An 8,080-nucleotide genomic window follows, 5' to 3' on the forward strand; every position below is an offset into this window, starting at 1 on the left:
ATTACATTCTGAAGTTCAAACAGAAGACATCTATTGAGTGAATCTAAACTTTAGACAAGGGATTGGCAAACTTTTCATATAAAGGAGCGAATATAAATAGTTCAGGCTTTGCAATCCAAGAAACAAAAATCAAGGATAGTATGTAGGTACTTTATAACAAGAGAGAAAACCAATTTTCACAATTTTTGTTGGCCAAATTAAAATATAATAATAATAAGAGAACAACTTTCTGTAATGCAGGTCAATTATTGAGAAAAATTGAATTCTTTTATGAAGAGGTAACATCTTGTGAAATTGGAGTTCAAATTGGTGTTGCTTATCATCAAACTGATTGCAAACATTCATCTTTAACCATTCTCAGCTTACAGGCCCTACATCAACAACCTAGAGAAGAATGACAGAGCAGTGAAACAAAGTTAGTCTACTAAGGGAGATGATATTTCTACAGAAAATCAATGATGACCTTGGGAAAAAAAACCAGAAAAAGAAAATGGAAAAAAGAGTGGAAAGCAGACACAGAGAGAACATGTAATGTGGCAGCACCAACAAATGATTTCGTATAAGAAAGTCAAGAACTAAATTGCACCAGGTCACAGATTAAAACACAATTTCTGAATCTTGCCTTCTAGAATAATTCTTTTACTTTTAGAATATATATATATGTTATCACATCCAAATCTTTCCCTTTTATCCAGGATTAAAAAGACTTTTAAACTAAACAACATGATAAAGTTCCTGAAAGTGAATCTTGCAGAATCAAGCTAGAAATAGAATGTCACCTGAGTTTAATATTTGGAGACTGAGTCAATTATGAGGATGTATTACTGTTTCTGAACTTCACGTAGAAGCTTGTGTATAAAGATCAGAATATGCCACCCTAAAGTACGCCACTTTGTCATAAAGATTAGTTTGAGCTAAAGGCAAAGAAAACAAAACAGAAGAGCTCTCCTTCCTCCCCCATCTGCCTAAAAGCAGGGCATAAATTCCCCTTGTAAAGATGTCATTTCCCTCCTCTCAACTGTACCAGAAAGAGGACAACCTTTATCACTGGAGATGAAGACGGTACCAAGATGAGTGTGCATAAAAAAACTTTACCGAATAACCCTTATCTACCATTAGTTTCCCCCATATATTTACCTGCCCACAATTTACTGCCCCTAGGAGCCCCAAATCCTTTTTCCTTTGTGTGGTCACTTCTCCACAATCGATTACCCTTTGTTAAAATGGTATATAAGCCCTCAAATCTGATTGCCTCTTTGGGCTTTCATATATTTTCTGTGGACCCCCTGAGCACAAAACATTAAAACTAAAATTTTTATTTCTTTTCTCCTGTTAATCTGTCTTCTGTCAGTTTAATTTGCAGTCTTCAATCAAAGAACTCAAGAGAGTAGAGGAAAAGTTTTTCCTGCCCTACCTACATATACTTATAAGTAATACACAAGATATAGCAGAATCAAAGACAATATCTACAAAAAATGTCTTTCACTATTGCAATGTGAGAGCTGAGGGCAAGGAGCAATTGCTGCAAGATGAAGGCCACAAAACACATTGATTTTATGAAATATTGAAACTTCTAGTCTCTTGGTTGTCTGCACTTTCCTTTTCTTGCTTTATTTTTCATCTACTCTTTTTTGTTAATCTGAGTAAGGAAAAACTTTTTGTCTCCCAAGACTAAAATTTTAAGTAGATTCTTTAAAGTCCCATTAAGATAGTATGATTCCCAAATATACACATATCATACTTTTCATTTCTTTATATATGTTATAATGTAGTGAATAAGAATTGGATCTTTTTCCAAGTAAAGTTGGTTGTGAATCTTGGGTACATCACTAGCCTGTTGGGTGTCCTTTAACAAGTTTTTTAATCTCTTTCTGATTTAAAAAGAAAAGAAATCTAATGTAAGGTCTTAACTCCTAGGATTATTGTAATTAAATACGATAATGTGTGCAATATATAATAAAATCAAATTTATCAGGCAGTTTCAAAGATGAGAAGAATATGACCTTTCATCTTCTAAAATGCAGTATGATTTAATATAAATTATAATATTTTAAAATAGACAAACTCAAGAATCAAATATTAAAAATTAGAGTCATTGTGATAGAGGACTACAGCAGTCATTTGCCCAAGAATATCCCAAGTATTAATTTGCTTTTCCATTAAATTGGCTACATAAGATGTGCTGGCAAATCCAAGAGCCTCTGCTTCAACCAGGTTATTCCTTCCTGAAGGGAAAATTGATGATCTCAGGAAGCATATACTAAGTACTATTAAAAGGAAAAGTCACAAAGTGAAATTTACTAATTCTACTATATAATTAATTACACAATATAACAATATAATTATGAGAAAGAAGAACAAAGCTGGAAGCATCACACTTCCTGATTCCAAACTATATTACAAAGCTATAGTAATTAAAATTATGTGTGTATTTGGCAGAAACCATACAGGCTAGAAGGGAGTGGCGTGATATATTTAAAGTGCCAAAAGGAGAAAATGTACAGTCAAAAATACTCTACTCAGCAAGGTTATCATTCAGAATGGAAGGAGAAATAAAGAGTTTCCCAGACAAGCAAAAACTAAAAAAAGTTTATCACCTAGAAACCAGACTTAGAAGAAATGCTACAGGGACTTATTTAAGTTGGAAAGAGACGACCACAAATAGGAATAAAAAAATTATCAACAAAAAAGCAATAAAATCACTGGTAAAGGCAAATATAGAGTAAAGGTAGCAGATCAAGCACCTATGAAGCTAATACGAAGGTTCAAAAAACAAAAGTACTAAAATTATCTATTTCCATGATAAGAAGGTAATGGATACACACACAGAAAAATAGTGGTTATATATGATATCAAAAACATAAAATGTGGGAGGAGGGGAGTGAAAAAGAGGAGCTTTTAGCAAGAGGTCAAACTAAAGAGGCCATCAACTTAATACAGATTGCTATACACGTAGGTGATTATGTATGAACCTCATGGTAATCACAAACCAGAAACCTATAATGAATACACAAATAATTAAGAGAAAGGAACCTAAACATAATACTAAAGAAAGCCATCAAACCACAAGGGAAGAGAGCAAGAGAAGAAGAAAGGAACAGAGAAGAACTTCTAAAACATCCATAAAAAAGTAACAAAATGCAGTAAGTATGTTCTTATCAATAGCTACTTTAAATGTCAATTGACTAAATGCTCCAATCAAAAGACATAGGGTGACTGACTAGATGAAAAACAAGACACATGCATATGCTGCATAGAAGAGACACACTTCAAACTCAAAGACGCTCACAAACTGAATGTGAAGGGATGGAAAAGATACTCCATACAAATGCCAATATAAAGAAAGCTGAGTAGACAGGGTATTTGAAAAGATGTTGCTAAGACCAATGTTAAAGAGTGTACTGCCTGTACTTTCTTCTAGGATTTTTATGGTTTCAGTTCTTACATTCAAATCTTTAATCCATTTAGAGTTAATTTTTGTGTATGGTGCAAGATAATGATCTCCTTTCATTCTTTTGCGTGTGGCTGTCCAGTTTTCCCAACACCATTTATTGAAGAGACTTTCCTTTCTCCATTGTATGTTCTTGCCTCCTTTGTCAGAGATCAACTGTCCATAGATGTGTGGTTTTATTTCTGGGCTTTCAATTCTGATCTGTGGATCTGTTTGGCAGATGACATGACTTTATACATAGAAAACCCTAGAGAATTCACCAAAAAACTTTTAGAAATAATAAGTGAATATGGTAACATTGCAGGGTACAAAATCAACATACAAAAATCAGTTGTGTTTCTATACACTAACAACGAAGTAGCAGAAAGAGGAATTAAGAATACAATCCCATTTACAATTGCAAGAAAAAGAAGAAAATACCTAGGAATAAACTTAAACAAAGAGGTGAAAGATCTGTACACTGAAAATTATAAAACATTGTTGAAAGAAATCGAAGAAGACACAAAGAAGTGGAAAGTTATTCTGTGCTCTTGGATTGGAAGAATTAACACAGTTAACATGTCCATACTGCCTAAACCAATCTACAGATTCAATGCAATGCCTATCAAAGTTCAGACATCTTTCACAGAAATAGAACAAAGAACGCTAAAATTTATATGGAACAACAAAAGAACATGAAAAGCCAAAATAATCCTGAGAAAAAAACAAAGCTGGAGAAATCACAGTCCCTGATTTCAAAGTATACTACAGAGCTATAGTAAGCAAAACAGCATGGTACTGGCACAAAAACGGACACATGGATCAATGGAACAGAATGGAGAACCTAGAAATAAACCCACAGACCTACAGACAGCTAATTTTCAACAAAGGAGTCAAGACTACACAATGGAGAAAGGAAAGTCTCTTCAATAAATGGTGTTGGGAAAACTGGATAGCCACATGCAAAAGAATGAAAGTAGACCATTAACTTACGCCACACAAAAAATCAACTCAAAATGGATTATAGACTTGAATGTAAGACCTGAAACAACGAAACTTCTAGAAGAAAATTTAGGCAGTATGCTCTTTGACATTGGTCTTAGTCACATATTTTCAAGTACTGTGTCTGACTGACTGGGCAAGGGAAACAATAGAAAAAATAAGCAAATGGGACTACATCAAACTAAAAAGCTTCTGCACAGCAAAGGAAACCATAAAGAAAATGAAAAGACAATCTAACAAAAAGAACTCAAGAACTCTATCCCATTCACAATCGCAACGAAAAGAATAAAATACCTTGGGATAAACTTAACCAAGGAAGTGAAGGATCTATACAATGAAAACTACAAGACTTTCTTGAAAGAAATTGACGATGACATAAAGAGATGGAAAGACATTCCTTGCACATGAATTGGAAGAATAAACATAGTTAAAATGTCCATACTACCCAAAGCAATATACAGATTCAATGCTATCCCAATCAGAATCCCAAGAACATTCTTCACAGAAATTCAACAAACAATCCTAAAATTCATATGGGGGAACAAAAGACCACGAATTGCTAAAGCAATCTTGAGCAAGAAAAACAAAGCCGGCGGAATCACAATCCCTGATTTCAAAACATACTACAAAGCTACAGTGATCAAAACAGCATGGTACTGGTACAAAAACAGGTGCACAGATCAATGGAACAGAATTGAAAGCCCAGAGATAAAACCACACATCTATGGACAGCTAATCTTCGACAAAGGAGCAGAGGGCCTACAATGGAGAAAAGAAAGTCTCTTCAACAAATGGTGCTGGGAAAACTGGACAGCCACATGCAAAAGATTGAAAATCGACCATTCTTTTTCACCACACACCAAAATAAACTCAAAATGGATCAAAGACCTAAAGATTAGGCCTGAGACAATAAGTCTTTTGGAAGAGAATATAGGCAGTACACTCTTTGACATCAGTTTCAAAAGAATCTTTTCGGACACTGTAACTCCTCAGTTGAGGGAAACAATAGAAAGAATAAACAAATGGGACTTCATCAGACTAAAGAGCTTCTTCAAGGCAAGGGAAAACAGAATTGAAACAAAAAAACAGCTCACTAATTGGGAAAAAATATTTACAAGCCACTTATCCGACAAAGGGTTAATCTCCATAATATACAAAGAACTCACACTGCTTAACAACAAAAAAACAAACAACCCGATCAAAAAATGGGCAGAGGACATGAACAGACATTTCTCAAAAGAAGATATGAATATGGCCAATAGACACATGAAAAGATGTTCATCATCGCTAATCATCAGGGAAATGCAAATCAAAACTACACTAAGATATCACCTTACCCCCGTTAGATTGGCAAAAACATCCAAAACCAAGAACGACAAATGTTGGAGAGGTTGTGGAGAAAGAGGAACCCTCATACACTGTTGGTGGGAATGCAAACTGGTACAGCCACTATGGAAAACAGTATGGAGATTTCTCAAAAAGTTAAAAATAGAAATACCCTATGACCCAGCCATCCCATTACTGGGTATCTATCCTAAGAACCTGATATCAGATATCTCAAGAGTCCGTTGCACCCCTATGTTCATCGCAGCATTATTTACAATAGCCAAGACGTGGAACCAGCCTACATGCCCAGAAACTGATGATTGGATAAAGAAGATGTGGTATATATACACAATGGAATACTACTCAGCCATAAAAAAAGACGAAATTGGCCCATTCACAACAATGTGGATGGACCTCGAGGGCATTATGTTAAGCGAAATAAGTCAGTCAGAGAAAGACGAACTCTATATGACTCCACTCATAGGTGGAAATTAGTATATTGAGAAGGAGATCTGATCGGTGGTTACCAGGGAAAAGGGGGGGTGGGGGGAGGGCACGGAGGGGGAAGTGGTGTACCCACAACATGACTAACAAAAATGTACAACTGAAATTTCACAAGCTTGTAATCCATCATAACATTAATAAAAAAAAAAAAAAAAAGACAATCTAACAATTAGGAGAACATATTTGCAAACCATATATCTGATAAAGGGTTAATATCCAAAACCCATAAAGACCTCATACATCTCAACAACAAAAAAACTAACAACCCAATTAAAAAATGGGCAAACGATCTGAACAGACATTTCTCCACAGAAGATATACAGATGGCTGACAGGGACATGAAAAGATGTTCAACATCACTGACTATCAGGGAAATGCAAATCAAAATCACGATGAGGTGTCACGCCCATCTGAAAGGCTATAATTAACAAGCGAGGATATAATAAGTGTTGGAGAAGAGGTAGAGAAAAGGGAACACTCCTACACTGCTGGTGGGAGTGCAAACTAGTGCAGCCACTATGGAAAACAGTATGGAGATTCTTCAAAAAATTAAGACTAGGACTAACATACAATCCAGCTATTCCACTGCTGGGTATTTATCCAAAGAACATGAAAACACGAATGCATAAAGATATATGCACCCCTCTGTTCATCACGGCATTATTCACAATAGCCAAGACTTGGAAACAACCTGGGTGCCCATCAAGGGACGAATGGCTAAAGAAGATGTGGTATATATACTCAATGGAATACTACTCAGCCATAAGAAATGATGAAATCTGGCTATTTGTGACAACACCAATGGACCTTGAGGGTATTATGCTAAGTGAAATAAGTCAGCGGGAGAAAGTCAAATTCTGTATGATCTCACTCATAAATAGAAGATAAAAAGAACCACAAACAATCACACAGAGGCAGAGATTGGATTAGTGGTTACCAGAGGGGAAGGGGGGAAGGAGGATGGTGGAAAGGGTGATGAGGCACATGTGTGTGCTGACGATTCTAATTAGTCTTTGGGTGGTGAATAGGATGTAATCTATACAGACATCAAAATATAATGATGTACACCTGAAAGTTATATAATATAAACCAATGTTACCACAAGAAAAAAAAGAGAAAATATGATATTTATATACAGTGAAATGTTATTCAGCCATAAAAAAGAAGGAAATTCTACCATTTGCAACAACACAGATGGAACTTGAGGGCATTAGGCTAAGCAAAATAAATCAGAGACAGAAACATAAATACCGTATGATCTCACCTGTGTGTGGAATCTAAAAATACTGAACTCATAGAAGCAGAAAACTGATTGATGTTTGCCAAAGGTGGGGGTGGGGGGTGAGGAAAATCGGTATGGGGGTCAAAAGCTACAACCTTCCAGTTATAAGAGAAGTAACTCCTGGGGATGTAATGTACAGCATGGTGACGATAGTTAAAAGTACTGTATTTATATTTGAAAGTTGCTAAGAGAGTAAATCTTAAAAGTTCTCATTCACACACAAAATTTGTAACTATGTCAGGTGATATGTATTATCTACCTTATTGTGGTAATCATTTGCCTATACGTATAATAAATCATTCCATTGTATACTTATAACTACTACAGTATATGTCAATTTATCTCAACAAAACTGGAAAAAAAAAACCCAATATAATTAGTTGAAGAAGGGGGAACAGTACTCATTCTTAACAAACTAGCATTCTAATTATATACTCATAATTATGTACTCATTCATTCATGCACTCATTCTTAACAAACTACCATTCTAATTATGTACTCATAATTATGTACTCATTCATTCATGCACTCATTCT

The sequence above is a fragment of the Equus asinus genome, chromosome 5 (assembly GCF_041296235.1).
Source record: "Equus asinus isolate D_3611 breed Donkey chromosome 5, EquAss-T2T_v2, whole genome shotgun sequence".
In the NCBI taxonomy this organism is placed as follows: Eukaryota; Metazoa; Chordata; class Mammalia; order Perissodactyla; family Equidae; genus Equus; species Equus asinus.